At 38.1% G+C, this 19,367-nt stretch overlaps 1 long non-coding RNA gene across 3 annotated transcripts; it reads right to left on the bottom strand.

Annotated features, from left to right (window-relative positions):
* Positions 1-2,967: 2,967 nt before the first annotated feature.
* On the bottom strand, positions 2,968-18,251 carry LOC144285315 (uncharacterized). 3 transcript variants are annotated; one of them, XR_013353622.1, is made up of 6 exons: positions 18,048-18,251; positions 13,494-13,592; positions 11,525-11,671; positions 10,197-10,375; positions 9,544-9,685; positions 2,968-3,150 (listed from the first exon to the last, which is right to left on the bottom strand). It is a non-coding gene; the product is annotated as an uncharacterized LOC144285315 (long non-coding RNA). The 3 variants fall into 3 exon arrangements; XR_013353624.1 differs by lacking the exon at positions 11,525-11,671 and having other exon boundaries at positions 10,197-10,399; XR_013353623.1 differs by lacking the exon at positions 11,525-11,671.
* Between the last annotated feature and the right edge of the window lie 1,116 nt (positions 18,252-19,367).

Below are 19,367 nucleotides of genomic sequence, written 5' to 3'. Positions count from 1 at the left end.
TCTCAGTCAAAGAAACAAATGCGTTTCAAAAATTACAAGAAGTCAAAAAAGGGTTATTCAGTATTCAGAAAGAGAAGGAGTGAGCTGCCATATGTTAGAGAAGACAGAAATAAGATATTTTATGTAAATGACAGCCACATGAAAATGTAGAAGGAGTTTGAGTAGATACTGATAAAACACAGGGGCATGGTGAATTGGATTGTGAAAATTATATAAAACAGGAGGTAGGTGGTAATAACAGCAGTTAGAGGCAGGAAAATTTGGAGGACACAAAAAATATATTATTCAGCATATAGATAACCATTATGCTTGTTGCTTAAATAGAGAAAACACCATACCACACACATTGCATATGGCCCAGAAAAAATATTCAGAAATATAATACAAGAAAGCTTTCCTAAGACGAATAAAATGATAAATGCACAGATTGAAAGAATACTATGTGATCCAAGGGAGAAAAAGTAGTAAAGAGTGACAATCACTGAAATGTATCCTGATCAAGTTACTGTAATTCTTGGATATGAAAATAACACTATTTATAATCTAAATAGAACAGAAATATCTAAACAAAGAAAAAAATCAGGTTGGCTTCATAATTCTCCTTAGCCACACTTCAACAGAATGATACATTAGAATAATACTTTCAGAATTATGAGAAGAGTGAATACAAGGATTTCATACCCTGCTAAGTTATTGTTCTTGTAAATAGCATAGAAATGTAATGTCTGTAATTTAAGAATTTAAAGAAAAATCACATTTCAGCTAGGATGACTGGATAAATATCTTTTTGAAATATAGCCAATCAAAAGAAAGAGGAGGAGAAAGAGGTAGAGAATCAAAATGAGTAACTTGGAAACTTGGGAACTGAACAATAAAAGAAATAGCAAGGATCACTGAATGTACATAAATACTGAAATTAGACTTTAGAATACATATTAAATCATTTACAGAATATAATGCAAAGGGTATCAGATCAGACTATGTAAAATTTTATACAAATAAAAATCAAGGAAGGGAAGACACCATAAATAGGAGGCATTTTAAGTACAATGTTGTCCATATTTTTCAGGGTAGGTTACCAATAGATATTGTTGAAATTGCTAAACTAATAAATAAAATTTAGGTGCATTATTTTAAAGTTATTAGGTATTAAGAGAGCCACTGGAAAATTCACAATTTTAATTCAGAGCTTTGAAATTACCAAAAGGGGGAAAAGGCAAAAAAGAGACCACAATAAAGAAACCTAAATCACGAAGCAAATGTTTAAAACCCCAAACACATTAAAAACAAGACGGGGGTGTGTGGCTGTCTCAGTCAATAGACCATGCAACTCTTGATCTTGGAATTAAAAATTCAAGCCTCGTGTTGGCGTAGAGATTACTTAAAAAATAAAATCTTGAAAAAAAAAAAAAAAAAACCTAAAGCAGACACCTAAAAATAAAATGGAAAACAGTTCTCTCCAATACCTCTTGAGGTCAGTGAGTGAATCCAAAGGAAAACCTGAGAACATTCAGAACTTTAAACACTTATATTACCCTAGTGGATTTTACTAGTGGTAAATCTGGGTATATTGTGCTTTTTCCTCTTCCTAGAAACTAGATTTTGCTATGCCTAGACCTGAAGTTCTCTTTCTTAGGAAAAGCTGGGGATTGGCCTGATGGGTACAATGGAACTCTCACCCCCTTGGCTAGGGACAGGTTGAGGAATGGTCATGGGAACCAATTCTGGCTAACAATATGGGAGAAGAGGCATGCTATAGACTTCCAAGAAAGTTTTTCCTTGCTCTTAAGTGAGCCAGAGAATGGCAAGTTGTGAATGAGGAGACATGAAGCCCTAACTGCCAGAGAAATACGGAGCTTCATCTCAGAACACAGTCTCTACTGGGGACCACAGTGTAGAGAAACATGGAAAACGTTAAGCCTTGAAAACATCATTGGACTGCTCATAAGCCAACCTGTAAGTCCATCCGACAGATGAGCTCCCTTTAAGGTGAGCTACTAGAGTTCTCATCTCCAGTCAATTTGAGGTTGTTTTTGTTTGCTTTGTTTACATGCAGTGTTATGCATCTAACTGATACAATTAATGAAACGAATAAGTAATCACTTCTTGGCTTTTTAGCTAAGATCAAGTAAAAAGAATAAGTCAACTCAATAATTCTATAAGCATTTCTCAAGTGATTATGTACTATGCATAGAAAGTTTAGTAAATACATATGCAGCAAATGTACACACACATATATACACAAATTTATATATGCAGCAAATGTATGCATACACACAGAGGGTAGACAGGAAAAAATAGAAATTTGGAAGGATATAGGACAAAATGCTGATAGTATGTAACATTGCGTACCAACTGCAATCTTTACAAGCACATATTACTTTAACAACAATGGATTCTTTGAAATTTTTAAAGATTAAAAAAAATCTATTTTCATTTTGACAATAAGGAAATCCCTGCTGTCTCTAGTATCTGCCCTTACAAAAAATGTCAACATTGTGTCTTTGGCTATAATCCACCGTGAGAAGGTCCCAGCAGGAAAATTCAGCAAAATTCTATAGTCCGCTGGGCTTAGATTTCCTATTTCATCATTTGAAAAAAAATCGTAGAACAAAATGCTTCAACAACTCAACATTTCTAGAACATTCATATATGCAGAAGAAAGAGACTAAACCCATTTTTTAAAAAAGAAAGCTATCCCAAAAACACATTCTGCAGAGTTGTAGCCCTGTAGGCACACACATTGTACTGGTCTATAATAAAGATCTTGTTTATCAAGGGCAACATGTTTTAATGGCTTGGGAATTAAAATCTGGTTTCAGCCACCCCTCTGCCCCGTTGCAGTAAATTAAATTTAATGCTGACAGGAGTAATACCCATTAGACTCCAGAGCAATAAATTTAAGCACCAAATTAATGAAACTGGACTGAAATGAAGGGTCTAGGAAGAACATTATGGACAGAGCAGACTCCTTTAATGATTGTTCTTTTCATAATGGAGAAAATCGGATCTAAGAAGTAAAAATGCAAAACCACCCACTGTCTCAGCCGCCTCTGGGATGGCTGACGCTGGTTGGTATGCTTCTGTGGAACCTCCATTAGCAGCATTTCATGAATATCTTGTTAGTCCTTTTGGATAGAGCAGTGCCATCTGAAGAGAAGAGTGAATGTAATCAACAAATGGATAATGGGAAGTTGTCCTGAAAAGTTCAGGGAGAAACTGAGGGTAATATTTCCTTAGGAAGATGAAAAGCCTTCGCTTTTCCCTCCTGCATCATTCATATAAGCCATCTCACAGTTTTGAATTTATCTTTTAGAACAATTTAAATTTCAAAACAATGCAGATCTTGAGTTTATAGGCGTTAAGAGCTCTATTGAAACTTCTAGATTTTTTTCAGTATTATTGAGATATAATTGACATGTTTAAGGTGTACAGCATAATAGTTTGACTTATATATGTTGTGAAATGATCATCACAAAATTTAATTAGCATCCATTGAGTACAGACACATGAAAAGAGAAAGCAAAAAAGCCAAAAAAGCCCCCCCCCCCCAAAAAAAAAGAAGGTTAGCTGAGATAGCTCAGTTGGGAGCGTTAGCCTGAAGATCTGAAGGTAACTGGTTTGATCCCAGGCCTCGGCAGCTGCCCACAATCCTTTTCTGCCTTTTAAGAAAACAAAAGCAAAAATAAAAACAAAAAACAAAAGCCCCACGTTTCCCAGTGATGAGAACCCTTAGGATTTATTCTCTCAATTTTCCTGTGTATATACAGCAGTGTTAGCTAAAGGCATCATGTTGTACATTACATCCTGAACCTTCCTAGTACTTATTTATCTTGTAACTGGAAATTTGCACATTTTTAACCACTTTTCTCCAATTCCTTTTTTTTTCTTCTTTTTTTTTTAAAGATTTTATTTATTTATCCATGAAAGAGAGAGAGAGAGAGAGAGAGAGAGAAGCAGAGACACAGGCAGAGGGAGAAGCAGGCTCCATGCAGGGAGCCCGATGCAGGACTCGATCCCAGGTCTCCAGGATGACACCGCCGGCTGAAGGCAGGCACTAAACCGCTGAGCCACCCAGGGATTCCCCCCTTTCTCCAATTCCTTGTCCCACTCACACACACACCTACACACCTGTGGTCACCACAAGTCTAATCTCTTTTTCTATGATTTTTTTTTTTAATTTCACATATGAGTGAGATCATGTGGTATTTGTCTTTCTCGGACTTACTTCATTTAACATGATGCCCTTAAGATCCATCCATGTTGTTCCAAATGGAAGGATAGTCTCATTTTTTTATGGCTAAAATACACACATCTTTATCCATTTAACTATTGATTGACACTTAGGTTATTTCCATCTCTTGGCTATTGTAAATAATATTGCTATGAACATGGAGGGGTATGGATATATTTTCAAAACTTCTAGACTATAATCAGAGTAGTCAGAGGTGAAAATGATCTTTTTGCTATTCTGTTGCAGTAATACTTCCATTTTGTCGCTGATATTCCTATAACATCTACAAGAATATTGTAGTATCTGCATTGTAATGTCTAGAAATGTGGTGAGCATCCTGGGACCATTAGGGCAAGGAGCTCAGGAAGAGCCCCAGTACTTAATAATGTGGGGGTCAGCTAGAAATACTCTGCCTCTAGACCCCTTGATATGCAAGATAAAATATCCCTGTGTTGTTTAAGCCTTTTTAAGTTATTATTTTTCTAGTACTTTGAGCCAAAATTATCCTTAATAAAGAGGATTAGGAACCAGAGCTTTACTCAGTCACTTAGAAGAATCTTGATTTTGCTCCTACTATGTATGACCCAGACACAGTTCCTTTTTCATGGAGCCTATAGCTTAGTGAGGATTACAGACTTTTAAAACACAATAGGATCTCAAGGGAATCATGCTGAGTAAAAAACATCAGTCTCAGAAAATGGCTACATACAGCATGATTTTGGTTAGATGGCATTTTTAAAGTAATGAAATGATAGAAATGGAGAACACATTAGTGATTGCCAGGGGTTAGGGTTGGGGGTGGGTGGGGTGGCCTCTAAAGGGGTGGCACAGGGAGTCTTGTGGTACTAGAACTGTTCTGCATCATACAGGATAAAATTGCATAGAATCATACACCCCCACCCCCACACAAAGAGTATGTAGGAGTGAAACTAAATAGTCTCTGTGGGCTGTCCCCATGTCAAATTCCTGGTTTTGATATTTTACTAGCTATGCAGGGTGTTACCATTGAGGATAACTGGGTAAAGGACACATGAGACCTCCCTGTACTTTTTTTTTTTTTTCAGTTTCCAAAGCATCTATAATTATTTCAAAATAAAAGTAAAAAACAAACAGCTATAATAATAATCATCAGGAATTGTTTGTTAGGATGACAGATTGAACACATACATCTAATTTATAATTTCTACTTCTCCAAAAATACCATTAAAACTACTGGAAACATTTATCTTTCCTAGGATTTAAATCCAAAAGTACAGGGAAAACAGAAGCAAAGTAACATTAATGGGTTTTGGAACCTGAAAAGCAGATGAACCAGTTATAATGGGCTTACTACACCAAAGAAAGACAAATCCATAGCCAGCAATATACTTGGAAAGCAACTCAATTAATACTGCAAAACCTCTAAAAGGCTTAGGCTCTGGCAGTTCCAGGAACTTTTAGAATTAGGGGAAATGAATGTGGGGGAGCTAAAATATATTTTCTTGAATAAAATATTTTTGAAAATGAGAAATCTAGGTCTTCTTCTCATCTCATGATAGTGAGTGACTGCCCATCCTCCTCCCTGGCAGAAGAATGGGTATTTATTTTTTGGTGAGATTTATTCTTATCAGGATCAAGGGGCATAGTTACCAGAGTACCATCTGAAATACAGGGGGTGGGGTGTGGGGGCGGTAGCTGACCATGCACATACTGAATTCTAAAACCCTCTGGCATTTTTCCAGTTAGGTCTCAAAATACAGGCTGACAAATGTTGATGTCCAGATAGGGGATTGAAAGACCCCTTCCTGGAAATCTGACAGGTCCAAATTTAAAAAGAGTTAAGCATACTGTTTACATTATCCAATGCTGCATAACAAACCACTGGAAAACTTGGTGGCTTAAAGTAACAGCTTATCATTTCCCAAAATTCTGTGGATCGAGTGAGCAGTTCTTCAGCTTCTGGCATTGGCTGAGGTTCAAGGATGGATGGAGTCCTATGAAACCTCAACTGGGAGCTCAATTGGAGCTGTCAGTGAGAGGCATTTGTTCCCTCCTGACCCCCTGTGGGTCTCTCCATGTGGCTGCCTGGGCTGCCTCCCATCATGGAGTTTCCAAGTAGTGTTTCAAGAGGGAGCAGTTTAAGAGGGAAGCCTAGAAAGGGCTAAGAAATGGTACAGTCTCATTTCTGCCATATTCTATTGATGAAATCAGTCATAAACCCAGCCCTGCGTCCTTGTGGACATTCATGAATTCCAAGAGGCATCATTCATCAGAGGTCACTGATGTAGCAGTCTAGTACATCAACATCAAGGGCTCCCCAACAAAGCCCACCTGGATCATCCTAAAGTGAAACTCAAATGACATACACCCTCAGAGATCATGATCAGATTTTTAGTTGCCTGCTATTAACTGTGTGCAGATCACAATCCATTGATACCTGAGACAACTGAAGAAAGCCTCCAACAGAGGAGAGAAAAAGAAAAAAAAGGGGGGGGGGTGTCAAAAAACAAATTGGGGGAATTAGAAACCATATATATATATATATATATGGTTCTAATGTACATAGTATACATATATATGTACACACACAGATTATATGTATCATGATTTAGAAACTATGTGTGTAAATATATTTATGCATATATAAAGATGTGTTCAGAGAGAACAATAAAAAAGACTTAGGGAATTGAAAATATATTGCAAAATTGAAAAGCTACCTGGAAGATTTGAAAGACAAAGTTGGAGATATCTCTCAGAAAGTAAAGCAAAAAGAGCTAGGGAGTAATATGAAAGAAATAAAAAAAAAGAGAATCAATTTCAGGACATTTGAATTATAGGCACTCTGGAGGGGAAAACTGAGAATTTGGAATAGAGTCTATCTATCTATCTATCTATCTATCTATCTATCTATCTATCTATAGTAAGTCTATAGAGCTGAAGGACCTGAATTTTCAAAATGAAAGGCATCACTGAAGGCCCAGAATTAAGGATCAAAATACCCCCAGACCAAGGCAAATATTCTATAATTTCAGAGTACAGAGGACAAATGAGCTTTCAGAAAGAAAGAGGGAAAAGCAACAACATAAAATGGAATTCCAAATGGCTTCAGCTTTCTTAAAGCTGGAAACATGAAGATAATGGAGCTATGTTCTCAAAATTTTGAAAAAAGATGATTATTTCACATTTAAAATCCTATTTAGCCAAAATACCAATTACATGTATTGGTAGAATAATGGCATTTTTAATATCTTAGGAAATAATCTCCCATGAACTCTTTCTCTGGAAACTTCTGGAGGATTACTTCCACTACAATGAGTAAACCAAGAAGGCGAGAAGAAGGGAGACATAGGAGTATGCAAATAGCTCCTCTAGGATGTTGGTGCAGGGAGAACACCAGATGACAGCTGGGACCTAGGCATGGAGGGTGAGCAGTCCATCTGGAGAACGTGACTCAAGATCCAAGGGCTGCTATCCTCATCCCCTCTGCTATGCTATCATCTTTTTAACCTGAGACATGAACTAGAGAAAGTACTCTGTGAACACAAGAAAATAAATCCTGGAAGAGAAAATAACAAAAGAACATAATAAAAATCAAAACCAAGTTCTAGGAAACAGAATAAAATCTAAGAGAAAGGCTAAGGGAATTCAGAATCAAGAGCAGAAGGGAAAGCTGGGGTAACAGCTGTGTCCTGCATCTACTCTCCGGGCCTGGAGAGAAACCAGCCTGGATGGAAGAAGACCAGAAGTCTATCTGAGAAATGACTTTGAGAAAAATAAAACTCAGATCTGATAGAGCCTCTAGTAGGATTGAGTTGATGGAAAATTATAATGAAAGGTTATCGAAAGGTGGAAAGAGTTGTAAATAGGCACAAGGAAATTTTTTAATGAAAAAAATGAGACTTATTTTTTTTAAAAAAAGGAAGTGTAATCATGGTGCCCAATAATGCTCAGCTGTGAATAGTTTTTGTCTAGCCTTAGGAATACAAATACTGCATATTTCCAAACCAAAATGCATACTATAACCCTATTGAGAGGATGAGGGGGCACCAAAAAAATAAAAAATAGCAGTGTAAGAGAGCTAAATCTTCATTTCCCCTCCTAGGAAGTCAAGAGATAAGAGAGAAGTATAAGCCTATTATTTAGAAATAACTATCTGTTTATGTCATTTAGATTATATAATATTAATTTAAAATAATTGATATTAATGGGAGGGAAGTATGCTGTTATAAAGAAAGGTATGTTGACGGTACCTGGATGGCTCCATAGGCTAAGTGTCTGCCTTTGGCTCAGGTCATGACTCCAGGGTCCTGGGATTGAGTCCCACTTTGGGCTCCCTGCTCAGTGGGGAGTCTGCTTCACCCTCTCCCTCCCCTTGCTCATGCTCTCTCTCTTACTCAATATCTCTCTCAAACACAAATATAAAATCTTTAAGAGGATAAAAGTACATGATGTGCAGCCTCGCTGAAAGACCTGGGATAATCTCCCTAAGGAAAGGTTCACAATGAGATTTATCCAATGACTAGGAATTAGTAGAAAGGAGAGAGGGGGTGGATAAGGAAGCATGAGGTTAGAGAAGTAGCCAGGAAGAGAGAAAATAAGGATAAGTCTTAATAAATTAAAGATCAAAAGCTATATATTAAAGGCAGTATTTCTACATCTGTACTATGCTAATAGACTCCTGGTTGATTTTCTTGCCTCAGCCATCATGTGCAAGATTGCCATATAGATCTGCATAATGCACACATTTTATCATATACCTTTTCTCTTCTCAAGAGCCTTTATTAGCTTTGCCAGCTCAAAAGCCAAGCCCTCAGCTTGAATGTTCATCTGTCAACTCCTCCTCAGCTAGCCCTCTTCTTCCTACGCAAACTTGATTCCCGGCATGCCACAAAATGGGTTCCTGGCTTCAGTCTCTCCATCCTCCTTACTATTACTGTGACTCCTGCTTCTGTATCCTCCAATGCTCAATTCATGTTCTTTGTTGATTTAACCACAAACTTAATATCCATTTTTTAATGTCTGATGCATGCAATGCACTTCACTAGGCATTTGGAGGACACTAAAATGAAAACAATATGGTTCCTGCTCTCAGAGCCCTTACATGAAAAGGAGAAGATACCAATCACTATCATATAATGCTAGAAATGGGATGGACCATTGAAAAGGAACACTTGTTATGAAGCTTTTTTTTTTTTTTTTTTAATGTGGGGTAGGGGGAGAAAGAAGATCTCTTTCAGCTGAAGCACTCCAGGACAACCCCAACTCCACCCCTTGTTGACCTTTATTACCTTGAATTCTTGGGGCATCATTAGAGAATGCTTTGGACTTACTCTCTTTCTCGTGGGTGTTTGTTTTGCCTCTCCAAACTAGACTCTAGTGTCCCTGATGTCAGGAATGTTGTTTTCTGCTCCTTTCCAGTGGTTACCAAGACTTCCCACAGAGTCTAGCACACCCCCATGTAGTCTCTAAATGCTGACGGAGAGAAGGTGAATTGAATTTGAATCCAATGCACCTATTCTACTGTTATATGATCTGACTCAAGGCACCTTCTCTACACCATAGTCACCACCCAGTGGACTAACTGGGAATTGGAGTTTAAAATCTTATTGGTAAAGAATGTCTGAGCACCATATATATTTGGTCTTTTGATTTGGACTGACAGCCTGTCTACAATTCTTCTATTAAATATAAGTGAGTGAATCACAGTTCATTATGGTAACAATGTTGGGTATATTTGAATTGAAAGAGTGTTCAGTCTGAGTGATAATATGATTGGAAAGCAGCTGTTCTGTTCAAGTAAGGTGTGTGAGCTGCAGTGGTGCTGTGCATAACATACCAGGAACTTTGAACGTGGTGCTTTTCATTTCTAAACTAATATCAAGATTACATGGGACCTCGTGATTATGAGAGGACACTGAGAATCCTAGTTCAGTCCTACTTTAAAGATAAGGAGGTTTGGGTTTGAGGAGAGGAAGTAATTTACCTAAGATGACACAGTTATTCAGTAGCACAGCTGGAGTTAGAGCCCTGGTCAACTGCTCTTGTGCTGAACCTTTCTGCTACACCGCACAGCTTCTTTGGAGGGAGGGATGCTCAGAAAAATGATAATTCATATGACTTTGTCTCCACTCACTGCCGCTCTCTCCTATCAGCGGGCACCACCTGGAAAAAAGGCAGCAGGGCAGCCTAGTGCACAAGGTTTTTCCATTTTACCAACAGATTGCTCTCATGCTTTTGGGGAAAGAGTAACCTTAAAATGATGAATGTTTGTCCTATTAAAAGCTCCTCCAGCACAGGCATTATTGATAGTGTGTAAAAAGGCCATCCATTTTAGTGCAAATGAAAATTGAAATGGAGAGAACATCATGTCTTTTTTTCTAATATATGATGCTAGCTCAGGAGCTGGGTGATTGGTGTAAGCTGAAAACAGCTGTCCAAAGTCCTGGCGACCTTCGCCTCCTTCCTTCCCACTGGTGATCACAGGGACACTTGATCAGAAAGGAAACCAGCTTCCAAACATCTATGTAATAATGTCTGCAGGCTTCAGTAGGGCATTCAAGGACTCTCATAATCTGGTATCTATCTACTCCTTGGGTTTATCTTCCAACACTTTCAGTCTCCAAATCAACCTGCTGGTCATCTGAGATCATTACCATTATTATTTGTAGGTCATTTTAGGTTTTTCCAGTCTCCTACATAGGATGTTTTCTCTGCCTTTTGATCCCTTCCCATGTATCCTGCAAGGCTGAGTAATTTCTCTTCTTTCCCAGTCCAGCCCAGTGATCCCCACCCCTTGGAAACTTCTCCACCCCTTCCATTTTCTAAGAAGATTTATTTACTTATCATACCCTCCATTTTTCAAACTGCATGAGCTGTGGCATCATCAGGACATTTGCCATGCTCTTGAATTTTATTAAGGGTATTCATATTAATGGAATTACGGTCAGGTGTCTGTCTGTCCCCTCATCTAGCAGGTGTACTTTCTGAAAGCAGATGGCTGAGGCATCTTTGTGTTTCCAGTGCCCCTACACAGTGCTTGGAAGACAGCAGGCAGTTAAACATTTGCCTAAAGAAGGAAACTATCAATGAGTGGTGTGTCAATGAGTAACACGTGTAGGATCGGAAAGCTTCACCCTTGTGGATACTTCTTCTTTAAGCAGATTGTCTCAACTCTAGACTCGAGCTTAGCCATAATCCACCCACGTGATCAGGAATTGAGAGCCTCTACCTAGGCTAGCACCTCAGTTGCCAAGAGTTGTGTCATCTGCATATCACCAAGCAATAACTTTCTGGCAGTAATATGGTGCTCACCTGAAAGAGGCTCATCTTTTAAAATGAAATGATCTTTTTCAGTGACATGAAAGAGCATTTGGGACCCTCCGTGCTGCATAATTAACATCCACGCATTAATCTTTCTGCTTTGTCACTGGGTTTGAACCCTTCGCTGGTGATCATTATCTGGTGGTACGAGAATTTCAGAGTAAACTGGCAGTTAATTTAACAGCATTTAGAACTAATGAGAGTAAAGGTGTCGGGATGAAATACACATTTCTTTGAAAAGTCAGGCAAGTATTGCAACTATTTTGAAACCTGGTTAAGCATACAAACCTTAAAGCAGCAGGATGAAAGAGCAGCTGAATTGTGATTTTGCTCAGACAGGGAACCATTAGGGAGGTAGCATGGAGAAATGAAAAGAGGATTAGGCTTAGAGCCAGGTTTGGTCTGGATTTGAAGTCCCTGATTCACCTGTTCTCAGCTGTGCCACCTCAGCTGCCTCCATTTCTTTTGTCCATTAACTGTACATATGAATTTCTTCATGGCAGCGCTGTCGATGCTAAAATGCAATAGTATCAATGTAAGCTCCAAATCTGGCGGGCAGTTGGTGCTCAAATATGTCCCTTCACTTCTCCTTCAAAAAGGGAACATTCTGACAGGACATTTGTTATATCTCTGTGTCCTTCGTGAGCCTGGGAAAAACAGCTGATTCAGAAATGGGGATGAAGTGGAATCAAATATGCATAAGGAGGTAAGATCACTCAGGAGCTTACTAAACCACTTCAGACTTATTTTAAATTGAGAGAAATCAGAGGGTCTGCTTAATCTTATGGCCCTATTGGTGCAGCAGCTGAAACCACCAGATAGCTAAAATGAATAGGGCATGTCTAATACTGAGACTAGCCTCTTAACTCATAACTCAGACTATGATGGTGGAAATATCAGGGGCTTTTGTAGCCAACAAGAACGAGGTTCAGTTCTGGCTCAGCTACCTTCCTAACCCCAATGGCCCCATAGTCATCTAATCCCTTTGAAATGAAGAGACCAACCTCTCTGAGTACAGTTATTTTGTTGGTAAAAGTGCAGTAGAGTACTTACCTCATAAGGTGGCTCTGAAGTGATCTTTTTCTTTAAATTTGATAATGCGCATAAAGCAGCTAATAGGACACCTGACACCTAGAGGGGGCATGACAATTTAATTTTCTCCCCAACTTGAATTTTATTGTTGGTTTTCCTTAGTAGACTGGGAATTAATCACTTTAAAGTATTTTAGCTGAACAGGCTCATAGGAATCTTCTCCCCCAGAATTTCAAAGTTCTATCACAAGAATCCCTGGAAGTTTCTTAGAGTTGTCCTCAGTGCCACCTGAGGGATGGCAGGGTTCTTCATTTTAAGCTGTTTTGTGTTTAAAAGAATGGGTGACACTACTAACAAAGCAAATATTGACAGAACTGAGGTCTGCAAACCAATGACCTGTCACAACCCCTCATTTGATACTAGAGTGAACTCAAACCAGTGAAGGGTTAGGGCTTGCCAGAAATCATTCTGCCAAGGGAATAAATGACGGCATATTGGGTACTTAACACAGAATTGGGTTATGTTATTCTCATATCCATGATGTCATGTAAGATAAGGGAGTAGAAACTCTTACGTGAAAAATTTCCTATCTCCTACCTTTCATGAGTTCTTCCCAAGTCTCCTTTCCTATCCATCCCAAATAACCTCACAATCTTGCTTAAAACTAATTGTTTAGAGAGCAGTTTATATAAGAGATAGTCAAGTATTTCTATCACATTGTTTATCATATTATTTAAAAGAAAAAAGAAAGTGGCTCATGTCATGGGTGACACCCTAGATAGATGGTAATGGGCATTTGGATCTGGGATGGAAGTGGAGAAATAATAAACCAGTGAATATTCTTTCTAGGATAATTGAAGGTAGCATCTCATGAACTGTGGAATATAGTATCAACTTTCCACAGAAGGCAGCACGTAAATGTACTCACATTAGGTTTGGGGATCAGAGTTGAGTTCTAATTCTGATTCTGGTCCACTCACTTGCTGTGGCCTTGAGCAAGTCGTTTCACCTGTTAGTCCTTCTCTACCTATAAAACGGGACATGTGAACAAGCATTTTGATGGTCCCTCCAAATTCAAACATTCTCTGATGATAGCTGAAAATGACATCTATCTTCATCCACTCCACACTTGTCATATGCCAAAAGTGGAGAAGAAGGTTTGTAATAGAGGACTTCTCAGGTTTATCTACCCCTAAGCCTTTTAAAGTGACTTTTATTCAAGTCCTTGTTTCTGCTGCTGCAACATGGGTTTATCAGAAGATGCTGCCTTTTGTCCCTGGTCCTGTCCTTTGTGGCAGTAGCAGCAGTAACAGCAGCAGCAATAAAATGGGCCAAATAGCCTATGAAAGTTATTTTACTAAATTTGCTCTGGTCATCAAATGGTCACAGCCCATCAGTTTTGTTTCCTCCTTCCCTAGCACGTAGCTCTTGTTTTGAAATCCATCAAACTTTCCTTCCCCAGCTGAATTTGGTGTTCTTGTTCTTACTGTCAGCCTCTGTAGCCTTCAACTCAGCAAGGTTTGTTCTGGATCACTCTGGTACATTCTGAGCAAAGCCTTTCTCCTAAAGATGCCCACACTAGTTAGAGATGCTAAATATCATTACTGTGTCAATTATATATTTAACTGGATAATTGCAAGACTGAGATTTGCTGTTAGACATAAATATATTGTCTAATGATTCTTTATTTGGCGTTTTGTTCAATAGCATACGTTTTAACACTGCAGCTTGTATCATGCACCCAAATTGGGACTGTGGTAAGGCAGTTTGTCATACAGTGGGGGGCATCATTGTCTTGGAAGAATTAGATATGTTATACGTTGTGGCAGGCTTATATGAAATAGATATGCCTTTAGGGGTGGACAAAGTGTCCGAGACAATGTGCTGTTATAGATGCCTTCTATTATACTTTCTGGCTGTGTGATGTGAGAAGAGCTTGAAAGAAGGATCAATATTTTCCTACTCTATGAATATGTAAAATCATTTATTAAAAAAACTTGCCAGGGGTCAAACCTCATAAAAAAGCAATCCATCCCAGAAATGAAGGGCACTGGGTTTATGACTTGCAATCTCTATCCACAGAGTAATCTCCAAAAGATTCCAAATGATCTGACTCTTTCTTCTTCCTCCATTTTGTCTGAAGTTTCTCTACCACTCTCATACACCCTTGCCTCCTCTCTTCCAGACTAAGCATCTTTGTACAGACTGCTCCTGTCTCTGTTTCACTTGCTTCGCCATGTCTAGCCAACGTCTCACCTCATGATGTGCCCCTTTCTCACAGAGAACCTTGTCCTTCCCAGAGAAGATCTACTGTTCTCTACTTTCCTCTCTCCTGTTACCATGTGCTCTGCCTTCGAAACATTTACTCTGTAGTTTTCATGTGACTATATAAAATACATCCGACCTCTTTCTCAATGGTTAAAACTCAATGGTTAAAACTATGACAGGTTAAAACCACGCTTATTTGGTTTTACCCAATATCTCCTACTCAGGACATCATGGAAACTCAATAAATATTTATATGTGAATGAGTATTTGTGCTTCCATTACTCATTCATTCAATTCTAGACTCAGCCTCGTATAACTACTATACATCTTTGGATGTGGTGGATACCAACTTACTATAAAAATGGCAACTGATGAAAAAAATTTAATTTTGTAATGAATACTGATATTTACTTTAATATAATATTCATTACTTATATTTCAAATGAATATTACTAATTCTTTTTTTAGAAATATTTTATTTATTTATTTGAGAGAGAGAAGGCATGGTGGGGAGGGACAGAGGAAGAAGAAGAGAGAGAGCCTGCCATTCTCTTTTAGGTTCTTGGTAAACAGTTAGTTGGCTAGCCACTTATGGAAATGCAGAAGCTTCCATAGTTAATGCAGTTGATTATGCCCATATTTCAGGCGTCTGAATGTGAATCATGCTAGTAAGAACTTAAGTATTAGAGTTTGGGAGTAGGGATGCTGACAAATGATATGCCCATTCTCCTTTTCTGAGTTCTGAATCAATTGAGATAGACAAAAGATTAAGGAAGAAGGAGAAATGAAGAATTTTATTACTTGTTAAAGCCAAAGTTGAGAATAAGACATAGTTATGGCACACAATGGGCTTCCCTCTTGCCTTGCTCTCCTGTCCTTTTCTCCATCCTCTTTGAAGTATAGACCTATTGTCAAAATTGGACTAATGAAAGCACCAGCTCCAGACTGAAAACTTCAAGAAATTGCTAACTCCAATCTTATTTAAATTGCTGTAGAGATGAAAAAAATGATGAAAAGCTACCTGACTTATGATGATTGTCTGATCTTGATACTAAAACCAAAGGAAAATGTGAGTGAAGCAAATTATAGGCCAATTTCATCTTCTAACAATAAAGTCTTAAATAGGTATTGAGCAAACAGAATCCAGTTGTTCATACGCAGATAGAAGTGGATTTACCATGGCAATAATGAAATTTAAATCTCAGGGTCAGTCTAGGTCATATTATTTAATTTTGGATTTTTAATTTAATTTGGGATTTTTTTCTTAAAGGGGGTCCCCCAAATTGTGGACGTTTCAGGTCCCATAGAACCTGGATTGTCTCCTTACATACAGAGGTCCACAAACATACACATACAATTATTCTAGGAAAGCAAGAATCTGTTAACATAACTGATCACAATAATAGGAGAAAGGAGAAAAATATGATTACCTAAAGAGATAGGGAAAAAAAGCACTGGATGAAATCCAACATCTATTCTTTTTTTTTTTTTTTTAAAGATTTTATTTATTTATTCATGATAGTTACACAGAGAGAGACAGAGAGGCAGAGACACAGGCAGAGGGAGAAGCAGGCTCCATGCAGGGAGCCCGACGCGGGACTCGATCCTGGGTCTCCAGGATCGTGCCCCGGGCCAAAGGCAGGCGCCAAACCGCTGCGCCACCCAGGGATCCCCCAACATCTATTCTTAATAACAGAATCGAACATGCTTAATCTGATAGAGGATAACCACCAGGAACTTTCTCCAAGCATCGTGCTTTCTTATGAAATGTTGAGAGCATTCCCTTGAAGGAACAAGGCAAGGATGCCCACTGTTGCTGCTTCTCCTCTCTACCACCCTTACAGTCATAGTCAATCCATTAATACATAATAAACAAATGTTATAAAAGTGGAAAGGAAAACATAAAATATATTTTATCTGAAGAGAAATAATTGCATTTAAAGAAATTACCCCCCAAGAATCTAATGACGAACAGAATTAATAAAAGATCTGGCATGTTTATCTGATACAAGTTGAATACGCCAAAATCAATGACTTTCTGATGCAGAAGCAAAAACCAATTAGAAAATTTAGTAATAAAAAGATGTAATTTACACAATAAAAATTGTTATAAGTTCATGCATTTAAAACAGTTGCAACAAAAATCACATCATGGGTTGATATATTAAGGAAATTTATATGGCAGGACCAAGGATAACCAAAACAAGAAAAATAATAAAAAGTGGCATTCATTCTGCAAGACAATGACCTATTATAAAGCTCTAGTAATTAAAACCTTGTGGTAGTATGCAAAAATAGCCACATAGATAAATAGAACATAATGGAACATCCAGACAGAAATCTATGTAAACAGAGAATATTGGTATATGAGACAGATAACAGCATAAATTAGTGAGAAAATCAGGGACATTCAGTAAATGTTACCAGGACAACTGGGTTGAATACTGGGGGAAAAGTTCCAGTCTCTTTCTCCAATGAGACATGAAAATCAATTCCAGATAGAATAACAATAGAAATATGAACAGCAACACTTCAATTTTTGGAAAAAAAATTCACATGGAGAAAGGTTTCATAAATGTCACATGAAGCATCATACATAAAGGAAAGGATTGATAACTCTGAATCAAAATATAAAACTACTACACACCGAAAAATAATAAAACAGTGAAAAGTTGAGCCACTGACAAAAAAAAATAGGTATTTTACCACATATATCGGCAATAAATGATTAGCGAGATGGACATTAACCGCTCCTGGCATGTTTTGCTTGTCCTTGCTAACATTTGGCATATTTCCCATTATGTGAGTGCTGCTTTTCCAAGGCAGAAACCAGGTGGGGGCAAAGGCAGGAAGCTTAGGTGTTAGTGATCAGATGCACCAGGCAAGACTCTGAGCAGGAACAAAGTTCCAACTGTAGAGGACAGCAAGCAATTTTTCAGCCTTCAGTCTTGAGGTTCATTTAAGGACACACTCACAATGTTTGAGCCTAGCCGTGCAGCAGTGAGGCCTTTGCTGTGGCAATCCTGCAGTGTGACTTGGGTGAACCATAGGCACTCCAAGTCTGACCTCTGTCCTTCCAGAGATCCTATTAGCTGCCCAATATCCTTTTATTATATAGCTTTTCTGCTTAAACTGGCTAGAGTCTATTCTTCTGCCTCCAGGTAAGAAGAATGAGTAATACAATTCATATCCAGACTATATAAAGAACACTTACCAAATCAATAAAAGAATTTAAAAATGAACAGGCAATTCAGAGAAGACCTGAACTGAATGGCTAATTAGTAGATGAGAAGATGCTCAACAGCACTGGTATGCAGGGAAATGCAAATTAAACAAGGAGATAATGCTTCACATTCACCACAGAAGGCAACATTAAAAATCTACTAAGACCAACCAAAGGAGAAATGTTGTAAAGGATAACTTATCACAATTGCTAATGGAATTGTGATGTAAATGGAATTGTGATGCACAAATTGCTGATGTAAATTGGTCCAACCATGTGGAAGAGCACACCTTGTATCAAGGGAAGCTGTGCATACCTATTATGGAACAAGTATGTACTCTGGAGAAGCCCTTTCTAAATGCTCCAGGAGGCATGTACAAAGATGTTTATAATATTGAAGGCTTGGCAACAACCCAGGGAGTCAATAGAAGAATAAATATATAAACTATTCCATTTTTTTAGTCAATGAAATTCCATGTAGTTAAAATGGATTAACAAATAATGCACAAAGGATAAATGTCAAAACGATGTTGAGTGACCAAAAAAAAAAAAAAAAATGAAATGGCATACTGAAATTGTGTCATGTTGCATTTGCTCTAAAAAAAGAAAACATTCTGTATAGTTTGGGGATATATATGTAGTGAAAATATAAAATCATGGATATAAAGGGTAGTCACCAATTTTGAGATCATGTTTACCTCTATGGAGGAAGGGGTGGAGGGGAGGAATCCAACCACTTTCATTGTTACTTCCTTAAAAATATGATCTGAAGCAAATGTGCCAGAATGATAAAGTATTAAAGCAAGTGGTGGGTATATGTGTGTCCATAACTTTATTTCCCATTCTTGTTTATGTATTTGATATATTCCTGCTTAAATTGATACTTGAGAACTTTATAGATGTTGAAGTGAAAGACAAAGAGCAGGAGGAGGTGAAGGCCCGCAGCCTGACAACAGGAGCAGCATGACCATATCTTTGAGTGATTTCAGTTCAATGCAGCAAAAGAATGTACAACAACCCTTTACTTATCAGTCTCCCCAGAGGTTGGGTATAAATCCTCCTTATTCTCTAGACCACTTAAGCTAGTGTGCAACAAGGGATTCCATGTGAGAAAACCGAGTTCCTTGAAGCTAAATTACCCTGAATAAGCAGATAGCAGATATTTGAAAATGCTGGTTCAGGGGGTGACTGGCTGGCTCAGATGGAGAATTGTGTGGCTCTTGATCTTGAGGTCGTGAGTTCGAGCCCCACTTTGGGGGTAGGGATTACTTACATAAAACATTTTAAAAATGCTGGTTAACTGACTGAATC

Source organism: Canis aureus, chromosome 16, assembly GCF_053574225.1.
Source record: "Canis aureus isolate CA01 chromosome 16, VMU_Caureus_v.1.0, whole genome shotgun sequence".
Classification (NCBI taxonomy): Eukaryota; Metazoa; Chordata; class Mammalia; order Carnivora; family Canidae; genus Canis; species Canis aureus.
The sequence above is the reverse complement of the archived record's forward strand: the minus strand, read 5'-3'. Positions and strand labels throughout refer to the sequence as shown.